Below are 24,914 nucleotides of genomic sequence, written 5' to 3' on the forward strand. Positions count from 1 at the left end.
CCTAATCTACACAACTCAATGAAAGAGCTGAACTTCAATTGCTACCACCTGCTTTTAATTTCTTGTTTGTTTTTTTCTTGTTTTCCCCAGCTCCCCTTCACATGAAAGCTTATTTTTCTTTCTTAGACTCCATGTTTTTTCCTGCTTATGGTTTGGTTCTCCTTCCTGGAGTCATGACTGCTTTTATATATAAGGTAGCCAATTCCTAGTTTATACTATTACAATGTATGTTTTTTAATTGAAATAAACAAACCTGTCTACTTTCGCTTCTCACTGCTTCTAATATCCCCTCTATGGTGCCAGATTCCATCCTCTTTTCTTAATTTCTACCTTTTTTTCTTGAAAAATTGATTTGCTATATCATGTACACCATTATTCCTTATTATCTTTATTATATTTTTCTCCCCACCTTTATTTTCATTCACTGTTTCCAATGTTCCAATTTGGTTTAGATTTCAAGGCTGTTTGGGTTTTTGTATTTGTTTGGAATTGTTTTTGTTTTGTTTGTTTTCAAAAATAATACTTTCAATTCCTTGGCTTCATGTTGAAGCAAAATATGTTTGGTTGTTTGAAATTAGCAGATATCATCCCACCTTCTGAATGGTGGATACCAGCTTGAATCATTCAATCTTTCCTCTCTGAAGCTGTGTGCTAAGATTTCTGAAGCATATTTAGAAGTTGTGTCTTTTAGTTTTGCCACTGATATATCAGTCTGTTTTCTAGTTTTTTATCTGATGTGAAATCTCCTGTGTACTAAACATTCATAATTTTAACCTATTGAAGTCTGACTTGAACATTTCTTCCTGAAGATTTTTACATCCGCTCACTACAATATAACCCGTACCACTGCAATGGGCAGAAATTATCAATATCAGATTTTTATTTCATATATTTTCTATGTGAAATAGCAATTATGACCATGCATAAGAAGCCATTGCTGGTATAAGGAGGCAGTTTTAGCAAAAACAATGGTTTTTCCACTGCTTATGTTACCCACTGAAGCTCAAACATTGTCTGGCAACTATCCTCGAGGGCAATTGTTTGGCCAACTTAACAGTGGGCCCCCTGCCATCCTAACAGATGGGCACCAAGTGTAAGTAGCCATAAGACCATATAAGTGCATTTAGTGTGAAACTTGGGGCATAATTCCCAGCCTTGATCACCATATGGCTTTTCCATACTGGGTTTGTGATAAATGGGATGTGCAGTGCTAACCTAACTTTTAACATGAACAGCATTAAGTAAAATAATAAGAATAGCTCTCACCATGTAATATGCAGGGACTAAGTTTGGAATTAGCAGGAGCAGTAGAAGAGTAGGATTATTATATGCCAATATCTTTCCCCACCCTTTTATTTCTGTTGATCTGCTAAGCTTTCCATGAGAATCTCAACTTTTTAAAACAAGGAAATCTGCTCCTTCACTTCCTCCATACTCCTTTTTCAGGGAAAGAGAATGCAAAAGTTGTGAAAAACAGCGCCTTCAAGAAAAAACCTTGAATTGATTCACTTAGTCTTGCAATTGGACTGAATCTATATTGCACAGTAACTTCAATCTTGAATTCTACAGGTCAGTTTTACAAGAGAAGCTCAGGATAACATAGACTCATTTACCACCCACATATTAAAGCTTTTACCATGTATACTGATTGGATATGGAATCCCAACCATGTCACTTCAAGGAAATGTTTTTTTCCAATAACTGCCAAGTCTAATGATCATGTTAAAAAGAAAGCCAGTATAGCCTATGTTTGCGCTCACCATCTTTATTCTAAGTAATTCCAAGTTGTGTATGCCTCAGTGAGTGTGGATTTCAGTTATTGTAAAAAAATTCATTTGGATTTGTTAGCAGGAAGGATTGAAAACAAACAGCAAGTAGTGAAACACTGATTCAGGTCCAGGAATGTGAATCTTTTAAAATTTATACATTGGCTTTGAGTATTTTTAAGCAGCACTTCTGAATTCTAGTTACTGTCAAAAAAGATGCTGTTTGTGACCTTTGAAGAATGAAAATGATAAAATTTCATCAAATCTTGAGAAAAGAGTGGGAACTTGGATGAATGATTCATTCAGATTTAAGAGTTTAAATTACAGGAAACCATATAAAAAAAATTATCTGGTTTTGTTCTTGCCTTTTCTCTCTATCACACCTTAGGGCAGAATTCATGCTTGATTTACACCAATTTAAAACCATTAAAAAGGAGAAGTCTCACTTCTCCCATCCCCAGTTATATATTTCTGCTGGAAAGGGCAATGCTGCCTTTCAGTGAGGCATGACTTGAGTAGTTTCAAGTATTTGCAGAAATATTGTCTTAGATAAAAACAAAAGAAAGAGAGGCTTACTCTGGTGTACAGTAATATAGGTGGTGCTGGAAAGTTACAGATGTGCAGCTGGAGGTCTAACAGAATATATCTCTCTAGGTTCACTTCCTAGATCAGAAAGAACACCTTTCATGAATATTCATGTGAATTTACTTGCTTTCCAACTATACTCAAATAGTCAACTCTGTTGGCCTGAACACAGAAAGCAAATGTCAAAGTTGCTTATGTGAGCTTTTCTGGAAGAAAAAAAATAAATCTGGCCCTCCAAGAATGTTGGCTGAAACATTTATCTAATTAGGAAGAGAGATAACTGACAGGCAGCATTTCATCAGAATCCTGAAGCAATCATAATAGAGAATCAGAGTCATGCTTTTGGTTGACATATATGAACCCTTTCTGAATTAACATCCTACTTACCTGAAAAAAAGAATTAAATTAGTGCCTATTAATGTACTAGTTACTTAGGCTACCAATATTTTTTCTCTTATATGGTTACATATGACTAGAGCTCATTATGTTAATTTCCTCTTAAAAAGACTGGATCTTCTCATTTTCTTTTTAACTATTAACATATAAAGCCTGAAGCTGAATCAGGTTATGTTTTGAAAATCTGGGAATTAACTGGGCATAATTAAATAGTATATTTTTGCAGACCTATGCATCAACAAGAGGCTTCAAATGCTTATTTAATAGCTGAACAGGTGGGAGAGACAAACCAAACATACCAATAGAATATGTCCTAGTCAGCATCAGAGTACAATTAATGCTGTAATATCTCCTTGGAAATACAAGCACTGGGAGATCAAGTTCATGACAAAGAGCACGTCTGTGTGCTTCAATTCCGGCTGTGTTGAGAAATGTGTCTAGAAGTGTCACCACTTCCTGTTTATTATCTTTCAGAAACTTCCAGGTCCAATTCACTCAGTTTATCTGAAAAATATTTTCCTCCATTGTCAGCACTTGAAGATTGACCTTAAATATGAGCCAAATCATGGACTCCTCATGATGAGTGCAGCAATGAATGCAGTACTGAAACCCATTGCTGGAATTACCATTACTCCCCTTTCCTGATATAAATTGCTCTATAATCTGTCCATTGTGAAGACTTAAGCATGCCAATTTTGTTACACAGAAAGAACAAAAGAAAAAGGACTTGACTAAGATAAAGCTAGGCATGAGTGAAGTAAAAATAAAAGGCAAGAAATGCTGTAATAGGCATTTATTGGCCTATAAAAGCACAAATACTGTACTTCTGATAAAACTGAAGTTACAGAAGTTCTCTTTTGGTTACAAAGACAGGTACTTTTCTTACAGCATAACTAAACCTGCAGAACTCACTACCTACAAGTGATTAAGCAAACCAAGAGTTTCATTTTTTTAACGGCTCAGATATTTGTCTATATAGTGAAATTAAAGAGGGTCTTTGCAACAAGAGAACAGTGCTCATCAACCCACTGTTCCATGTCATAAATCACAAGCTTGTGTGAGGCCAGGGCTGAGCATAAATTTCCTCAGTGGACAGCTGACGTGCAGAAGTTTCTGACGTTGGCAATTATAAGAGCAGCGAAAGTCACGCACTGAAAGTCACACACTTCTTGGCTGCATTTACAGGGTTTCAGCTTCTTCACATTCTCCACTTAGTTGAGGTGTGCGGCTTCACTGCCAGCACAGATCATGATACAAAGCAAGCCAGGAGGGACACAGTCCTCCATCTGCACCCTGTTGGGCATCTGCAAACCAGCACAGTGTACATGCGCTTTCCAATGCCCATGTGACCTCAGAGGTCCAAAATCAGAATTAAAGTTATGAACCTGCTACAAAAGTAAATTATAAAATATTGTGTGCAGCAGATACATTCAGAATATTACCCACATTTTCAGAATTAAGTAGCAACCTACTCTCTTGGAGAAAGCAATACATCTTTGAATGAAATTGCATTGCATACAAAACTATCAGAAACACACTTACAAACTTGTGGCAATTGTAGAAGTCTCCAAAATGCCTTATTTCTGCTTGTGTTTGCTAGTATGGTTTCAATCGTTGTCAGCCAAAACAGCAATGCATTGCAATTTAAGCCTTTAACTGCTGGGATCCCGTCAGTGGCCCGCTAACACTGACTGGCTGCCCGTTTGCTTTCCCTCACTCACAGCTGTACCGAGGGGCTCCTGAGCGCTGCTCGTCTGACCCTTGACACAGCCGGGAGCTGCAGAGCAGGGGGGCTGAGGAGGCTGCGCTTGCCTTGCTGATGGCAGTGCTGGGCCTGGGGCTCTTCCTCCTTCTGCTGCCCCCATCCCTGCACCAGCGGTTCACAGCAGCACAATGTCTCCAATGCACGCCAACATCCAAAATGCTGTAGGTTGCTGCTACTCCTCACTAATACAAAACACAGTGGAACCCTCATCAGACAAAACTAGACCCATAATGGAAAGAATGAGGGAATTCTAGTTTGTTTCTTTGTTTTGCAGTATTCATCTCGGGTCATAGTTTTATGTAGTCTACTGAATAACCTGGTGTCCTTTGCTGTAGAAAATAGGAATTAAACTTCTTAAAGACCTTTTGGAAAATTAATTTCAGAAATAATACTTCCTTATTGCTCACCTTATAATAAATTGGCAACATTTTAAAATGTGTCCAGATTTCTCCCTAACAAGTTTTGGTATAAAGTGTTAAAGACCCTGAAATGAGAAATAAAGGCAATAGAAGTAAGGTGATTGGTTGTTGTGTTTTGGTGGGGGTTTTTAATGACATTTTTCTTTTTTCCAAAATATTTTATTTTCAAAGGAATTGATCATTTGTTAAAAATTGCAAACTGGACAGTACACTGCCCCTTTCAGATTCCACTTTTATAATCCACAGAATCTTTGTGGTTAATCTTCTGTTAGACCCTGAAGTTCTTTGATGCATGCACATTATTTTCTAGAGATCGCCACCACATGAAAAGGGTGTTAATCCTCTACTAATTAACAACTTGTTGAGGTCGGTGGGGGTCAGCACTTTACATTTTTGACTTGGTGAATTTTTTGTTCATTGGAACTTCTTGTTCTCAGCAGTTCAGCTATTCCATCTTTTTTTTTTTTCTGGGTGTATTTTGTTCCATGTCAGCGATAGCATCTCCCTGTGCTGTTAGCCCACTAAGAACATACTAAAAGCTATTGGTTTGACATGGGATTCAGTTTCTTGTGACATTTGAGTAGCCATAGTACCTATTCTACAATTACTCTGATTACAAAGCCTGTTGCTTCATGCAGTTTAGGTGTTTTGTCTAGTTAGGAAATGGAGTTTCCACTGCTTTTGACAGCCATACTATGGACACATTTCACTGCATGCAACATTCCACAATAAAAATATAATAGAATACTTCCTCAAAATCATTAACATATTATAAAAAGTATAAAAAATGTTGCTATGGTAGAAACAAAAAAGTTAAAGGTCATCCCTTTTTATATAATTGGTGATATTTATATAAATATTTATTAACCTGAATTTAGTTTAATTAACTTCAGATAATTCTCTTTCACCATTGCCTTCACTGAGTGCAATGGCTTACACATACTTGAAATTGTATTAATCAGATTTCAAAATCAGACTTATTTCCCTTGGTGGCTTTCTTTATGGAAAACGATACATGGCAAAAGTGTTCTTATATAAGCAACATCAACAAGATCTACCTTAGTTTTTCCATAACATGCCAGCGAATCCTGTTTGTTTTCCAAACGACCACATAACAACCTTTCAGAGTACTGGCGAAATATAACTGCTGCCCTATCTGTATATATTTTTTAAAAGGTTCTGCAGTTTGAAGCAGTGTAGATAGCAAGACAGTAGATGTTTTGTTTTGCATTCAGATCCCTCAAACTGAGAAAGGTACGTGAGAAAAGGCATCATAGACGCAGATTAACAAAACTTGATGGGAAGGGGCGGGGGAGAGACTATGAATGAATGAAGAACAAAATAGAAGAGCATCAAAACTGTCTGTATCCATACAGTAATTAAGAAACAGGTCTAACCTATGACTCTTCAACAATTTAATTACACATTTTATGAAAAAGCACATCCTTTCCTAAGAAAAGAATTTGATTTTTCTATATTCAGATTAGATAGAAGACCTCTCTCATCCCTTTGGAGACAGACAAGGAACATAGGCATTCCCAATCTCTCTCCTCTACAAGCTTCAGTATTTGGCAATTTTAGTTTCCTCATGACTCATTTTAATTCTTCTGCCTTCTTAAATAATCAATCATTATCTCTGCAGTCTCCTTCACCTAACTCCCCCCCCCCATTTACTCGATTGCTTTCGTCATTATTTGAACACCCATATTTCTAAAATAGCCTAACAAGAATGAGGAAATTCGTTTTGGAAGCTTGTTTCTTGGTCCAGCTTAAAATAAATGGAAACTGCTTAGAAAGAAAAACAAACAACAAAACAAAAACACTAAAACAAAATTCAAGGGAGCCCTGTGGCTTTCACTCATAATGCCTTCAAAAACGCTTTAAAAAATACTAAACCATCATCTAAAACTGAAGTACAGATGCAGCAACATGCCTGCCTAGACACTGTGACTAATTACATGTTATGTAAACGGTATCTCGCAGACAGCACTGTATAGATGATAGACCATTAAGACAGTTTACAAAGGGAAGTGAGTGATCTTACCCTTCTGAATCTTGATTAAAGGAAAAAGAAAATTGTATAAATTGCTTGTCTTAAAATGATTTTGTTATCTGAAGCTCTGTAAGATCTTAGCACAACAGAGGTGACTCATGATCCAGAACTTGCCCTTTCTTTTGTTTTTGACAAGCAAAATACCTCCAGGGTACTGAAGCTCTGTGACTCTTCCTCAGGCATTATGAATGATGGGAGAATGAAGGTTTCCCTGAAGTACCTCTTATGAGTGCACACCTTTGGCTCCTATTACACAAAGCACTAATTATCTCCATAATTATTTTTGAACAGTTAATATTGGCTGTTGAGAAGAAGCAACTTCTGAGATTCCATTTATGCAGATGTATGTAAATATTAAAATAGCTGAAGAAAAAAAACAAAACACTTGTCTTCCTTTTCAGTATTCTCTTTGCAGAACTTCAGGAATTTCCCCTTTTTATTTATCAGCATCACTTTTCATTCCTTCACCTATTCAACAGTAGTAATAGATTTTCATGCAGATAAACTAATAATTCATTTGAAAGGCAATTCTTTCCTCAGCCTGTTAACAAAGTAAAGAATTTCCGTGTAAATATTGGCATTAAAACAGAGCTATCATTTCAGCATTTTAAAAAGTTTCATTACTTGAGGAACTGAAGTATTAGATAAAGTTAAATTAGGCCACAAGAAAATATTTTTTTTTAAAAAAGACGATGACCTAAATGGTGAATTGCGACAGCAGCCAAGTAAATAAGTTAACAAGAAAAAGCTTTGCAGAATATTGATTTAATGCATCACTTAAGCAACAGAATATCTCAAACCCACATTATCCATGCTCTATTTCCCTGTACCTTGGACAGTTTATCTATTCACCTCTCTCAAAGGAACAAGCACATATTTCTACATGAATTGTTTGCCTATGATGTACAGTTCTTAACAGTATGATAATTTTTAGTAGAATTCTACTTTTGTGAAGGATATTCCTTTATACCAATTTTAGCATACTGGAACAAAAAAGCTACAGAACTTTAGCCAAGATACCTTATATATTAATTATCATCTTTACTCCATGAAAAGGTATCACTGCAAAATAAGGATTTTCACTATGTCAAAGGACTGTAAACCGCATAGCACAGAGTTTCTAAAAAGGCATTAAAAGAATGCCAAAAATCTGATACAAAATTACACTGATTTTAAATCATGGCTTGAAATGTTACATTCAGGACAAAGACTGTAAAGGCAGTGCTGTCTCACAGGAGGAGGAACCAAAAGCAGGAAAAGGTACTTACTGTTTTAATTTTTTTCTTTTTTTTGTTTTTTTCCCTCCTTTTTTTTTTTCTTAAGAAATTAAAGATTTTTTTTCCTAACAGCCTGTATTATTACCCAAAGTAAAATCTTTCTGTAAAGATTTTTTTCAGTGGAAATTCACCATTATCAATGTTAGGCCATTTAAAATGCATAAATGACAGCTTGATAGCTGGAGAGGCATCCAATCTGAATTCTCTGGTTTCCTTTCTGTGGCTGCGGAGCTGAAGCTACTACTGCCTGACTCCATGGCACCCAGCTGCCACATCAGGTTCTGCACGTAGACAGGACTGCTCTAACATTATACAATAACATAGTCCTACCAAAGCCCTACATGGATGATGAATATAATGAGTGAGGCCCTTTCCTACATGCCTGTCCTGAAGAAGTGTTTAAACCACCTTTTATCCAATAGTTTTGGTTTTCCCTGATTAACCACTCAGTTTTATGTGAAATGGGCTAAGAAGATGAAGTTACTCAGCAGGTGATACAGGAATTGCACAGGGCAACAGAAACCCAAAGGAAACTATCATTTTTATGGCATTTTGCAAAACAGTAAACGGTCAGAACATTTTCCCCAGAACAGGTTTTGAATCTCTATTTGTTCGTAACATCCTCAGTAATTCCCATCACTGCTACCTAGTTTAAAGATTTCTTACCGGAAACCAGCAAAGAACATGGAGGTAAAGTTAGTGCTGATGAAATGAACTGCAGCTGAACTCGTTTTTAGCAACTCCCATTTCACCAATAGAAAAACTGGTTTAAGTTTTCAGGTCTCTTCTCACTCTTAAATGAGGTACACACAAGATCTTACTTATTTCCCTCCCCCTTTCCCTCCATGCTGTGGTAAAAATCTCCCAAGCTATTTGTATTCGACCCTTCGTGATATCTGCTAAGCAGATTTAAGGAATTACAGAAGTTACCTCCTGGTCAGTTTTATTTATCTTTTACAACTAAAGGATGCTCCAAGAGTATTGTGGGAGCCTATTTGACCACCCTTAGTGATCTCCCCAGCTGAGCAAGGCAGGGAATAAGACTCATCTGTTCACCTCATGTTGATTTGTCATTTGACATCTGTGTCAGAACAACACTCTCTAAGAGCAGACACTTTGATGCCACTGCAGCTTTATCTCTGTCAAAACTAGAGCTGGGTGGACTATTACTGTGAATAATTTATTCAGCAGATTTCACCCTTTCTTCAGTTTAAGAGTTCTCTATACACATCCTAATTAAAAGAGATAATTGGCTTAATACTCAAGCACTTCATTCTTGTTCTCTTTGTCCAGAGGTGTCCTGAATAAAGGCAGGGGTGAAATCCTGGAGCCACTTAAGACACTGAAACCCACTTTCCTCCTTGATTTCACTAAGGTCAGGATCTCGGTCAAGGTCCCTCAAGCAAGAAGCTTCCAGTTTCTACTGTGATATATATGAGGTCCATAATTAAACAGTGGGAAGATACAAAAGAAATGGAGCAAGGGATACAGTAATAGGATCTTTAGATACCATCATGTCAGCTATACTTTAAAAAAAATAAAACCCAAACAAAAAAAAATAAAACCAAAACAAAAAACCCCAAACAAAACCCCAAAACAACGCTATAGAGATTACTTAAATTAGGAGGACATTTAAGAGGGCTCAGGGTTGGATTTTGTTACCATACAAGAACCAGACAAACGTGTGAGAATACTTTGGTGACTGTAATTATTTGAACAAGTGCAGTTTGAATTGACTTCCCCCTCTGCCTTCCCACCTTCCTTCCCTCTGCCAACAACCTATTTTTTAACTAGGATCAAAACACCCCTGTTAAAGGAATTATGTGGTCTTTAGTGTATAATAAATTCATTAATCAATATAGAATATATAATGGAATATATATTTAAAGATTAAAAGTCATTACTAGAGTAGCAGTTCTGTTCAACTTTTCTGTTCAACTAATAATCTATTTCTGAAAGCATCTCCACCCTGCATGCACCTAGCAAGGATCAGTGCCTGAAGGCAGCATTGAACTATATTCTCTGAAATGTCTAGTGTTTTGCTAGCAACTTCAAGCTCCTCTGTTCTTCAATATTCAGTCACTAAACTATTCTGCTTAAATTATTAAATCCTTTTAATTTAAATTTTCATAAGCTACTACAGGAGAAGTGCACATCCTTAAAGTAACAGGTCTGGCTTCTTGCAGGAAAACTATGGTATTAGTATTGCATTTATGCAGTATTAACTCCCCTTAAGAAAAGAACAAAATAAATTATTTCATTAAGGAGTAAAATGTGGAGGGCAGATGCTTAAAAAAAAAAAAAAAAAAAAATACAACCCTTTTGAAACTCTCTTGGTTTAAGACCACCCAAAATTGGAACAGAAATGGGACAAACTAGTTACTATCTAACCCCTAAAAGACTGAGATATCCAACAGGAATAATGAATCAAGAAGTCACAGGTCTCTTTAGATCAAAATTATTGAAAAAGAAGAAAAATCATTTCTAAGATGTATTATATTGGTCCCTGAGCAAAAGCTGACTTTTAAAAAAAAGTTGTAATATATTTTAATTTTAATATATACCAAAGAAAATGTTGCAAGTGCTAATGATGTGTTTCCTTGCAATGCTTTAATCTCACCAATAACACTGTAATTCTTTTGCTGACAGTACTATAGAGGTAGGACAATGGAAGGATTCCTCTATTAAATTCTGTTACATATAGTGTAAAATACATTCATCTATTTCCTCAGTGAAGAGATTATTTATCCCAAGGATTTATATATTAAATAAAAAAAAAAGTATTCAAAACTAGACCACCCATGGCTTTTGAATGAAAAGACTTCAACATACAAACCATGACCTGCTAAATACTATCATTCTTCACCAAATACTGAATAACACAAAATACTGATACAGTTCAGATTTTGAATCCAAGAGAATATCTTAGAACAGAAGGAAATTAGAATATAAAATGCCACTTGCAGACTTCTATAAGGAAGTAGCAGTTTGATAGAAAACTTATAAAATACATATGTTTATTTATTATTATGGTTAAATTGGGAAAGAACTTACTTGAAAAGCAGAAAAAGCTATGTAACCTGTAAAAGTAGTCTAAAGAAAAAAGACCTGTTGTGATCACCAAGTCAGGCTGCTCCTACAGAGTCAATTGGTTTTGTTGTTGCAAAAATTGGGCAGGCTGTTTCAGGCCTGTGTATTTGAGGGAAAATAGTTTATCATGAAAGGAATTAAGGGAAAAAGATGACCAAAGAAAAAGAATAAAAACGGAAGGATTCAACAAAAAAAAGTCACAAAGGAAAAATAAATATATAAATAAATAAAAGGAGCATCATTTAAAAGAAATCATTAGACTTCCTGGAATATGCAGATGTGATATAAAAATTGTTCAAGTATCTTTCATTTCAATAGTACCTTAATGGTAACAAGGGATTTTATCTATTTTAAGCTTGAGGTATGTCAGCTTAAAAGCATGGCTGATAACTAGCTTTACTGATCAGATCTTTATGGGTGTCATAATTCTATGGCGCCCTAAATTTAGCCAAGCTTTCAGATGTTTGCATCACAGTTTCATCTGAGCAGTATTGCAGTTACCAATCCACTATTTACATAAAATTCTGTTTTATCTAGAAATTTTCTCCTCAAATACATTTGTTAACAGATTATTTTAATATTCACTTGTGTAAACGTGTAAAAATTTTAGAATCAAATAGCTGAAAATCACGGATTTTTCCTGATGTTATCAGTTCGTCTGAATGAGATGTTGACGAGATATGAATTCCCCACCAACAGTCCTGTAGCCAACATCAGGTTTATAAATACAAAACTTATAGCTCAAACTATACATGAATTTCAATACATAAAGTTCAATAACCTACTGAATCTGATATGGTTTTTGTAGTAGGTATATCTAGATTACCTAAACTATCCACCAAAACTTGGCCCTAAACAGATCATGCAGCTAAAACAGGAATACATTTGGACCTTCAGTAGTAACTGGATACTAGTTTCCTCTCTACCTGCTAAAAATCTTCCCAGTATCTCACATGGTTTCATTCACTTTGTCTACTGAAACAGAAAAGACAGAGGTATAAAAAAAGTCTAGGTTGGAAAAAACCTCTACACACAAAACAAACTCCCAAAAGCTGTATAAAATCAGTTATGATATTGACAGCTTTGCTGGTGATTTTTCTTTCTGGAAATGGTAGATATTGCAACCTGGCCAGCTGGTTCATGTGCAGCACAGATGACTTCGCATTTCAGCCAGTTTCACCCCTTCAGGTGCAGTAGCAAACCTTCCTTAACAGCCCTCCCATACAAGATGCATTTGAAAACCTCCTTATGTTAGTTTAGGCTTGTAATTCACTAGTGTATAAAACCATTTCCAGGACAAATGCACACATGCACACACTGCAAGTGATGCGTCCTCCCAGGCTCTGGTAATTCCTCTCTTTGAAATGGCTTTTGGGTGCCCTTTGTCCACTTGCCTGCCCTCAAAGATTTTCATTGACTTTGCTTCTTCTCTGCCTTTTTCCAGCTTCTCCAGTATCTTCTGGTTTGGGTTTTGACCGATTTCTTCCTTCCTTATGCATTACCAACACTGAGGGATTTTACTAGCAGTGACTAATATAAGATTTAAACTTTAGCAGATACCACCTACTGCTGAATTATAAAAAGCAAAGGTGTATAGAACAGCAAGAATTCTCTGGCAGAGTTGCAAGCAAATCTGTACAGTAAAGTTCAATTATTTTCCACAGAAAGAAAAATGGAAAGGCTTAAAAATGCTGGGCAACATGAAATCTACATCACACACATTAGAACTGCATTTGATTTTCTGAGGAAACAGTTAAAATGTTTTCAGAAGAATCCATTTATATAACGCAACACATCAACATGCAAGCTGTGTAAGTGCCTTCATTCTAAGCAGCTTCTGAAATAAATTTATCTGACTCTTTTGATTTTTTGCCTTTCTAAATGTAGCACACATTCCTAAAAAGAAGCCAAGAGGCAAATCTCCTCCTTCCCCCCAAACAGTCTTCGAGCTTAGATTTACACAAGAAAAAAAAAATCACTAGCTTTTTTGTAAAGTTGTGTGGGAATGCCCTCTGTATGAGTGAATAAAGGCCATCCTACTTTTGTCCCCTCACACCCTATGCTTTCTAATAATTCCAAAGAATTAAGAAGAACTATTGTAGTGACTACCATTTATAACTGCTTTAGTTGTCTCCTTATTTTCCTAGAGTTCCTGGACAGGGGACAGTGAAAATTCTTAGGAACAAGATCCCTATTAGGCAGAAGTTAAATGTTTTTACCACTTTGCTACATCAGAGGAAAAAGCCCAAACCCATAAATAGAAGCCTGTTCTGTCAGTGGATGGAATCACTGAGGACCACATAGCAGTAACAGTACAGTCTCCATTCTAAGCCAGCCCTGTTCTCAGAGCAACATCTTGGCTCACATCTTAAATGTCATCACAATGATGCTTCAATTTGCAAATTAATGCTATTTTCCACACCATGGTAATTTTATGATGCTCTCATTCTTTGTCTCTTACAACCATGAATGCTTCTCTAGTAACCAATAACAGACAAAGCGGTAGTTTATTTTTCAAGAAGAGTGAACATAACTTTTTAATTTCTTTTCAATAGAGATAATATGGACAGTAAGATGTCCATTGAAATACATAAATACATGTAAATATGCACTTCTCTCTGCAGGCAACAGCCATGCTAAGTATTAATTTGGAGTCTTAAATACTATGAGTCACAAAAGGATCTGCTTGTATCACCCAAGTCTTTGATTCATGCCTCAAGAAGCAGAGGTAAACAATCACTGCTCCAGATTCCCTAAATTTTCCTGAAATTCACTCATGATTTGTTTGAATGAATACTTCAAACAATATTTGTTTGAATACTAAATGAATTCAGATGTTTATTCCTTCTCTTTAAATAGCTTTTCAGCATTTTAAAATCAGAAATTGACATTCATGACAAAGATGTATTTAAGACGAGACCATGTACTGGTCTTAAAACCAAAGAGTTTACAGCTCTCTGGAGTAAGGTTTCTTTTATTAGTATTTCTTCCCATTTTAATTGAATTAAAGAAAACCGAAAAAAAAGGAACCAAAATTATGAAGACCACCAGCGCTGTAAAAAAAGAAAATGTCTCCCAGGGTTTCCAGTTCTCTCTCCTCAGTGTTCTGGAGTCCAGATGTGGAAAGCCCAGTGGAGCTGAAAACATTTTTGGAGGGTGGAGAGAAAGTTTTGATGCTACTGCTGTAGCCTTATTTTATCCAAACCAGACAATTACCTTTCTTCATTAAGAATAAAAAGCCAAAGGCAACCACCACCAAACCCCACCTTTTGTATATTAGTACACAAATTAATTTTAATTGAGCCTGGTAAAGAAAAATAAATGCTGTGCAACTTAGCACTTACAAGCAAAGAGGCCTTGCAAGGCTGCTGCCTTAACTCAGACCATATATCATCTCTGAAATCCTCTTTGTCCAGCGTGCAAGTATATTTTTAAGATACATATTTTTCCTGCTCCCATATTGAGCAAACACATATTGATTTGCTGCAGTGACACCAGGTCACAAGCTATGTAGGAGCATTCCCATATCTTATGCAGCTACACCTGGAATATGGTGCTCAGCTAAGTGATGACAAGGGTGGTCAGTGAGGTGATGATAAAAGTCTATAAATAGCTCAAGAGGGTGAACTCTAATGAGGAATAAGTATTGTTTTAAGGTGGTCTGAACAAGCTTGATTGGTAGAAACAAAAAGATGTCCTGACACCCGGGGCCAGGCACAAGTTGCTGAATAGGAGCTTGCACATGGTACAAATGCCAGCAGTTCATTTGGGCTTGGCCTTGCATGCACCACAGGCGTATAATGAATTTACTATTTCAGAAAAATCATTATGGTAGACTTCAAATATAGTAAAGACTTTCAACTGCTAAATTAGTCCCTAAATTCAATAGTCCACCAACAGGAGCCACATGTTCAGGGTATTTAGCTACACCAGACAAAGCCCTAGAAACAGAGAAGAAGAACTAAACCTGCCCAGAAAGGAGAACAGACATAAACCCTGACAAATCTGTCATACCTTCACTTTCCATGGTTCTGGAAAAACCTGCACGTGGGACTACTTGGGAAAGGTCTTTTTAATGAGGGTTAATTGGAGAAGTATGTCACACATGACTGAGTACCGTTTCAAATAACTGCTCATGCTGGCATAACTAAATCAGGCAAATGACAGAACACCAAAATAGGGAACACTCAATCTTCTTCCCTCCTATTTAATCTTTATAATTTCATTATTCTCAAAATATCCAAATATCTGACATTATAGATTTTTATTGAATTTATTGCTTCTTTTAAAATATTATGAGCACATCAGTATATTCCCCAGTGACCCAATAGTTCTATTAAATATATTTTCTATTGTCATTCAAATTATTAGTCTATGCTAATTGGAACTGCTGGATTTGTTTGTCCGGCTTCTGTGATGCAAAAGCTCCAGTTATGTGATCCTGATAAAGCCCTTTCTGGGCTTAAAAAAACAAAAAAGTCTAGAAAGGAGAAAATAACCACACTTTAGCCAGCCAGAATAGAGTTATTCCTGCAAAAATCATTGTACAACCTGTAGCACTGCATTACTTAAAAAGTCAAGTCCCTAGCCCTGAACGAAGTCACTTCAGTTTCTCTGCGCTGCCCAAGTTAACTGCAAGCATTTCCTGACACCCAGAGCGCAGGCAGAAAAAGGAAAAACGTCGACTTGAGAAAAGCACAGCTTCCAATCCCCACCCACCAGCTTCAGTCAAAGGGATGACTTCAGTCCCTTTCTTAACTAATCCTGTCACTGTAAAATCCTACAGTCATTCTTCCACACATAAAGGGAAAACGGACTCACTAGGAGGACTTAGACTCTTTCAGCTTGAACTGTTAGCCAATGGTGGAAATGCAAGAATGCTGAAGTTGTGCCTTCGGAGCCAATAGAGTGGATTTGTGTGTCCCACATGACTGTGTTTCCCCTGTCTTTCACATGGGCAGTATTTAGTTCAATTCAGAACTGCAGATAGTATAGCGTGCAGAGCAGCAATGGGATGTCTGAGCACAAGTGGCTGACTTCCAGGCGACTTCAGGAAGCGCATTTGTAATATTTCTCCTGAATTAAACTGGGATTCTGCACTCTTGACATCCTCCGACCCTCCTTGTCTCTGCAGAAGGAGACAGCGACCTGCACAGCACAGCAAAACTGTGAGTACGGAGTCTATTTTTATTTTTACCCAGAAAAACAAATCTCTTCAAATTGTTAAAATGCTGTCTGCAACTGAACTGATGGTTACTTTTTCTGATGAGACAAACAAGTAGCTAAAGTGTTATTCAAATTCAGACAGAATTTTTGCATTCTTCAATGAAAAACAAAAAAGAAAAAGGAAAAAAAAAAGAAAAAAGAGAAGAAAAAGAGTTATCCTCCAGGGCAGTGCCTGCATGCACACTGCATGCCACACTGCTTCCTGACATAGCCAGCATGCTGCTTTGTTCATAAAGAAAAACAAAGACAAAAAGCCCGACACACGTATGTTGTTCACTTTTATTTGTACTCTGTGTCTAATCAGGCCTGATCTGTCCCCAAGGGGCAAAAAATAAAGGCAAACTTTAACTCTGCCAGCAAGGGCAGCCCAGACTTTCCAGACATCTGACAGTTATTATAATTAGCTATGAAAGACAGCGAAGACACTTTGGGGCAAATAGCTCTTACATTTGGAACAATGAAGTCGAGCAAGGTTCCCATCCCACCCCTTCCACGGGGGGAGGGGGAGAGGCGAGCCAACGGAGGGGAGTGTTAGGAAAGGGTTATGGCTGGACTGAAAAAACACAACTAACATAATATCTGGACTCACTCAGCACAAGGAGAGGCTTTTTGATAAGCAACTTTACCTCTCGATAGCAGCTTGCATTCACTTGGATTCCTGGCAGGGTGGGAAAGGGTGTGGGGTTCTTGGCAGCATAACGTCAGAAGGTCGGGGTGGAAGGGGCAGCGGGGGCAGAAAGAAGAGAATATCTATAACAAGAGACATTGCAATTGCTTCCCAGAGCTTTGCTGGCCAGATCTCCTTAAGCCCAAGTTGCTTTCTGGGCAAGATTTACGAGAGTTCTCAAACAGAAGCAACAGACAAAGCAGAGTTGTTTGGATTTTTTTTTTCTTCCTTCTTCTCAGGAAAAAAAATTGAACCCAAATGGGTAACTGTGTAATAAGAAGCACTAATTTGCATTTTTGTTCATTTTCTCTGCCCCCACATGTTCATGAGACCTTTAATAAGATCTCACACCCCCCCCCACACCCCCCCTCCCCCCGACTGCATGCTTCTTCCCACCCCACCTTCCCCTACCAAAAGTTAGATCCTGAAAACTACCATCAGAAGGGAAAAAGCAAAGACAATAGAAATCTGACTCTGTCCTGGCTGGGCTGGATCTCTAATAGAGCATGAAGTAAAAACAGTTGCTAAGTGAAAGATGAGCAGAATGCTTTAAAAAAAAAATAAAAAAATGAAAAGAAAATAAGTGCAATAAGGAGAAATTGCTGAAAGACTCCAGACGCTACTAATTATGGCTTAAATAAATCTTCCTGGACAGATGTTTGCTTGCTCCCACTGCGGGAAAAGGAACGTTAAAAGAACCCCCCCCCCCCCTTTTCTTTTTTTTTTAAAGAATTTGACATGAATGTCTTACCTTTTTAAAAAAAAAAAAAAAATACACCATTTTATTCTTTGTCTGCCCTCCTGTTATCTCCCCCTCCCCCAACCGCCGCCCACTGTGAGCTGAGACACCTGAAGGCTAGACACAATGATCAACAGAGCACTGCGCTCGCCTGTCTGGATTCCAGCCAGATTTCTTTTTTTTTTCCCCTTCACAATCAAGGAGCCTGCACGCAATGCATGGCAAGCCCCTCACTCTGCTACGTGCAGATCAGACAGAAGTCTGAACCGCGTTGCAGAAAGATTAAAGGCAAACACAAGCCTTTCTTCCTTATGTCGGCCAAGCTCGGTTTCAACTTGATTGTGATTTGCAAGAAAATATGAAATAAGAAACTTTGCAAACATAGATAGGCACCTTATTGTAAAAAACATGTGCGTGTGTGCACACACGTTCTAACACGGTGTAAATAAGGGCATCCACTGTTCCCCATTTTACAGTGGTTTACACTCTAGCTGTACAGTCAATGCAGTATTTTATGTTAAGTTCATGCATCACTTACATAATTTGCCATGTAGCTCAAATACTACGAACAGATTTTGTGTATGTACAGATTACACTACAGGCAAATAGATGGTGTACACAGACCTACATCTAAAAGGCAGTCAAACTGAAATATTTAAATATATTTGGGTTTAGAGAGATTAGCAAGATCTCCTAGACAGTTTTGTGGCAGTTTTAAACAAGACAGTAGTAAAATGCTTCACAAGTAGGTTGTCTTCAAGCCACAGAAGGGGAGCGTAGCAGGGGACTAGCTAGCTGGCCTCACAAGCCTCCTCCGCCTTCCTGTTGCCACAGCCCAGAGAAATGCTGACTGGCCCAGTGCCATAAAGTTGTTCTTGGGAATGCAGTACTCCCCAAAATAGTTGCTCTCCGTTTGGTGTGGCTATGGGTGGGGTTAGCAGAAGCATACAGGGAAAAGGGAGATTCAAAGCATTTATTCTATTTAATTTTTAAATGTATGGTGTGCAGACCTATTTTCTAAAAGTTCTTTGAAACTGCATTGTCTTTTGGTACAAAGTATGGCATGATGCACATGGCAATTATTTTCTGCTTTTCACTATGTATTTTGGGCAAAAAAAGACTCAAAAGGAAAAACATGTTTTAAACACATGCATACGTACACTGCTTCTAATTTAGCCCTGAAAAGGCTTAAACTATATTTTAGTCACATTAACAGGTATTGTAATACAAAGATAGGCTTTGTTTTGTTTTGATATATAAAACAAAAATGTATTGCTTATAAGCAATATTAAAAAAAGGAAACCAGTATAAGTGTCCCATAAATTTAGTCTTAGAAAGAACTTCCTTCCAAATAGCAGTAGAAACATACAAACAAAAGGTTACATGTGGTGGCAACAATATCCACAGGCAAGGTAAATATACTAGAAAAGAGATTTCAGAGAAGTGGATGGAATGAATTTTCTGCTGTCAAATTTGTATTTATGGATTGTTTGGGGTTTTTTAAACAACAGATTTATCACTTTTCTGAAGGAACATTTACATACCTTGAATGAAATATACAAGCAAACTTAGTGCAGTGGTCATATGATAAGTATATACTTGCAAGTTACATGTATATGCATATACACATGTTCACTAGTATTAACATGCTAAATTCCTTTCTACTTTTGCTGGCATATTATTCTTGAAAAACAAAATTTGTCACTTATGTTTCACAAATGTGTTTCAAAATAATGCCTGCAGCTACATTTTGAAGTGCTGACACTGAAGTGTATTTTCTTAAAGGTAATGACAATAACCAACCATATATTTTTATCCATTTCCTAAGACTGAAATCCTATGCAAATCAATTCCTCTAAACTTTAGAAGTCATATACATCCTTTTATTATAAGGGATTTCAACTGGCAACTTATTTATTGTTTACCAGTGCAAAAGCAACAACTAATCACATAAAAGCATTAGACCTGAGTATACGAATACAGGGCCCTTGCCTTCATGTTTAGTTCAACACTCTCCCCTTCTTCCAGTAATGTCTCTTGGGTTTCGTGAATGCTGGGAGTTCAACAGTTTTGGCTTAAGTAGATAGGAGATATAAATGCCCAGTGTTTTTTGCAAATACGATATTATCCTCCAGCTGCTGTTTTCCAGGCACCCGAGATTTGGAGCTGTGTGTTTTAGCTTTTTATACAAACAGTTTATTCATCTAAATGTGAAAAATTCTGACCTGTGTTTTTGTGCTGACTTATTTAAACTTTCAAATAGTTGATGTTGAGACAAAGCAATCATAGAAGTTTATGCATATTTTTGACTCCTTTCCCTAAGAAATTTATGTCTGTTACAGCTCATCTCTTAAGTCTATGGCCTTCAATTGGTTGTGCAAACTCGATGGTGTTACTTGCAGAAACCTCAAGTTCCAATTTCTGTTTTTAAACTCTTCTCTCCCCTCTTCCCCCATACTTCCTCTGTTGCATCTGCTTGTTTGAGCTTTTCCTAGTCTAAGCAGAAGTGTAACTTTTAGCCATAAGAATAAAGAGCTCAGGATTACTTCCAAAACTTTCAGAAAACTGGTTGTTTCACTTATACCTTTACACAGCAGAAGTAATTTGAGAGCCTACCAGAAACATCCTCGGTCTCAATAAGGTAACAGGTCCAAATAAGCTCATGTAATTACAGATAGGAAGAGAACCGTGCATTGCATTTTTATAGATAAAAAGCACAGAGTGCTTTAATGTAAACAGATTTCTCTGCGATATTTTGCCAAACTGCTGCAAAGCTCAAACTACAGTTGAGTCAAAATGACTTTCAGCATGGTACAGTTAGACCAGATGGCCACGTGTTCTTTTCTTATTTAGATGAGACTTTTCCTTTCAATAACATCTTTCTTCCTGACCTGCTTAAAAATTCCAGCGAATGAAATCAGCACAGGATTTTCAATTCTAATTGACCATGTGCAGAGGAAGGGCCAGTAGAGAAATCAGTAGGGCCATTGTAAGGCACACTGCATCAATCTCCCCTTTGTCCTGAATCTTTTCTAGCATGAGCTAAAATAATTAAGATTATTTCATTTATATTATTTGTACAGAAGTAAATCTAGTCATGTTCCGGCAAAAATCATTGCAAGTTCCTTTTTTTACAAACACATGTAACGAGGAATATGTATGTCTATTACACACCAGATAAACAGGTACCCAGCATCATTAACAATCAAATATTTAAAAAAGAAAAACAAAAAAACATACCAAAACTCAAGAAGAGTGAACAAAAGAAGGAAAAGTGTGGGTTCATTAAAGCATGAACTGCTTTGCCTTTTCTAATGAAGTCAGAAAGTCTGAAATAAAAAAAGCCTAAAAACCAGAATTATTTTTTTCACTGTCCAAAATGCTCACCCTTAAAGTGTCTGTAATCTTCAATCTATTACTTTGCCTGCATAGATTTTACACACACCACCCACACTATGTGGGATGGTGAACATGGTCTCACTTGTTTCTGTGTGATCTAGATGCAAAGTACAGATTGTAAATACTGTATATATCACACACAAACACCTATAGAAATATGAACACAGATGACATATTACAGTCTTACCTTACTATTTTATTTGGATTTAGTGAGATTATCTGTGAAGCGACATAACAATATTGAGATTTAACAAGTAGTGTATGCTAAAGATGCACAAGGTCCTATCCACATGTTTACATAGCTCACGGATAAGGTAAGTGGGTAAAATGAATCCTTTAAAGGAAAAGTTGGGGGGGGATCAATTGAAAGCAATACAGAGCAAATTGGGTTGGGTTTTGGCTTGGTTTGAGTTGTTTGCTTTCTGGTTTGTTGTGGGTTTTTGTTTGGGGAGGGGGGTTGATTGGCTTTTTTTTTCTTTTTACACGAGGAAATAACTTAGTAACAGATTTATTATTCCTGTACTATTTTGAACAATTCCAGCTACCATTCACAGTTTAATTTTGAGGGCCTGATGGTTTCAGATTGTAACTAGAAGCCTGAATCAAGAAAGAACCAAACAGCTCTAAAAAATAATTTCTGAAATATAATTATGGAAATGTTTTCACTAAGGTAGCCTTCTTCAGTTTAATCAATTATTTTTTTTCTGAAAAAAAACAGGTTTTTATTAAAACCCTGATCAGTTTTTAAATGTAAGGTGAAAAACAATCCAGAATAAAATGCAGTGGGTAGCATGGCCTTTGCTGTATGTCAAGCATCCAGTCCAAGTTACACATGCATGAAGAAACATGCCTGAGAATATAAAACAAAGCACAGACTTTGGAACTGGCCAGGCAGACATGGTAAAAGGTCTGGTTTCAGCTCTCTAGTAAGATGTTTTGTTGCCTTGGGCAAATCATTTAACTGCCTGACTTCTCATCTACGTCATATTAGTACAATTCAAGTTTTGAATTTGTGATTATTATTGCGAGTTCAGCATTGAAATACCACAGCAAAGGGTACTAGAGACACCTCAGATGCTTGAAAAGACTATAAAATCCCAGACAGAACAATAGCATTTTTGTTGCTGTTGTTGCTATTAATTGGGTTATATTTTGTGCAATATTTCTATAACTAGACAAAATACAATGACTTGCTCAAGAGGTTCATATAACTCAATTCTAGTTCAAGTTCAAGTTTTTCCATGTACTCGAACACTGACTTTTTATTTAACATGCAACAAAACATGAGAATCAAAATAAGTGGAAGATACTACTGCCTGTAAAGATGCTCTATATTCAAATTAAGGGCTAAGACTAAGTCATGCAAGGCCTAACACTAAGAGGCTAACTTTTGTAGAGTAATAACTTGTTTAACAGACTGTTCCATGGTACCAGTGAGACTAACTGCAGACTGAAGTGCTGCACTGCATGACCAGGAATACCAAGCCTGAGCCTTACGTAGACATTTACTACCTCTAGTATTTGTGCACTAAGGATTTGATCTTGTTCACAGCATTGATCATATTTTCACTTAGAAAGCCTGAAGGCCACCTAGAGAATCACTTCCATGCTCAAAGTTCAGCACATGTGTGAAGCATCATGTTGAAATAGGTTTTTGATTTCTAGAGAATCCTATGCTACCCAGCATTTGCTGGGTACTGGCCATTTTGCTGGTGGTCATTATATTGCACTCCCAGTTTCACCTTTCTGTTTCTCTTGACAATTCTTTGATTCCCCCCATTAGACAGACTGAGTTAGAAACCCTTGGGCAGCAACTCTAAAAATCACAGGAACAGAGACCAGTGGGCCTGAAACAATGAGATTTCACAGAATATTTTGAGGCTGCCATTTTGTGACTACCTGAAGTGATAGTATCACACAAATGGACCCAAAAACTTCCTTTTCCTTCAATGAGCAAATACAGGGGGTCGCTGTGCAAAAGAAGAAAAGCAATTTCTCTGCTGAATGTTTCTATTAAACAATGCTCATGCACAGTACGAAATACATACTCAGACGCTCAGCTACGCTGTGTCAGTGCTGTTCAGGAGTTCAGAAAATTAATTAAGGCAGTGTGACAGATCTGCTGGTCATCTCGGCAGGTTTGCAGAAGCGTAGGGGTAGTGAGATGCAGGAAAAAAGAAAATATCCTCCGTGGAAGTATGGCCTCATAGTGCTTCTCAGAACAAGGAGAGGAAGTCAGCAAAAAGCACATGGTTACGTGCAATTGATGGACTGTATTTCATCAGCCTATTTTTACTGTCAAGGCTCCAGAATATATTAGGACTCTATCCAGTCTCTTAAGCTATTGGATGGGGATGATGAGATCAGATAAAATGATTAAAATCAGCTTGGTTTCATGATTTCAGATACTAAGAGTAATAGGTACAAAACAGTTACATGATAAAAGTACAAACACATCTTTGTGTCTTACCTCTGCATTTTTCCAGTTTATAGGAATTGATAAGTTTTGTTTGGGTTTTTTATTTAGCAAACCTCCAAAATGGCAAGCAAGATTATTTTCTGAAGCATCCCTTTTGAAACTGGTTTCACTCATTCAAAATAAAAAAAGCTCAGAAGATACTGTAAAAATAAATTTTATGTTGCATCCCCTGTGATATTTTATATAAAGTCTGTGGTTAAGCAGCTTTAAAATCCCCAATGTATTTAAGTTGTTTACAGAGTTTGATGACTGCCTTTTATTTAGAAATAAAAATCTGATTATTTTCCATAATGTCTTATCCATGCAATGAACTTGTGTTACTGCTTTCAAGCTTTATTTTTTAGTTGATGTGAAGCCACTTTTCTAAGAGAATAATTTGCATAAAAGTATTTTAAAAGCTGGAGCAGTGTAATGAATGACAACAGCGAAGAAAAGCCGTCCCCAGGGCAGAGAAAGGGTTAAAATTTCAGATCTTTATGTAAGAATTAAAAATGAGAGTTAAAAATGGGATGGGGCGGAGAGCTAAGCTGCTGGTGACTTGAGTGTATTTATGGATTACTATGTCTTGAAAAGAAGAAAACCAGAGTTGTAAGATGACACTGCAGGGGTTGTCTGGACTTCTCACCGAGTGTAAAGTCTGTTTAGTCAGTGTCTTAATGCCTAATGCTGACCTTTGCCCTCTTCACTCCTCCCTGCTCCAGGTGCAACAATTTAGCAAGTGCTTTAGCATTACTGGGAAGTTTGTGCAGGTTTCACATGCTGCAAAGTGCGCAGAGCATTTTGTGCAAGGCAGCATCCGTTACACCCACCCAATATCAAGGCTTAGCACATTTGTATTATCCTAAGTACACAATGACTTGCTTTCCCCGTTTTCCCTTATTAGTTATTACTCCATTAAAGTAATAAAACCAAAAGAGTCTTTGAAAGGGTATTCGATTGGCATAATTCTATACGACAAGATACAAGATTAAGCTCATGTCACATACTCCCCAGCACCATGAATTATAGCAGGAATAGGCAACGTGTGCCAGCAACGCTATTGATCTCTCAGAT

General features: G+C 37.0%; 1 long non-coding RNA gene across 1 annotated transcript in view; it reads left to right on the top strand.

Moving 5' to 3' along the window:
- The first annotated feature begins 16,077 nt into the window (after positions 1-16,077).
- Positions 16,078-24,914, top strand: part of LOC130609787 (uncharacterized) — a 56,811-nt gene continuing 47,974 nt past the window's right edge. Inside the window, exon 1 of the long non-coding RNA XR_008974871.1 lies at positions 16,078-16,519. This is a non-coding gene — a long non-coding RNA (uncharacterized LOC130609787). The remainder of the gene's footprint in view (positions 16,520-24,914) is intronic.

The sequence above is a fragment of the Pezoporus wallicus genome, unplaced genomic scaffold (assembly GCF_028554395.1).
Source record: "Pezoporus wallicus isolate ANWC-B61680 ecotype Strahan unplaced genomic scaffold, APGP_CSIRO_Pwel_v1 contig_593, whole genome shotgun sequence".
In the NCBI taxonomy this organism is placed as follows: domain Eukaryota; kingdom Metazoa; phylum Chordata; class Aves; order Psittaciformes; family Psittacidae; genus Pezoporus; species Pezoporus wallicus.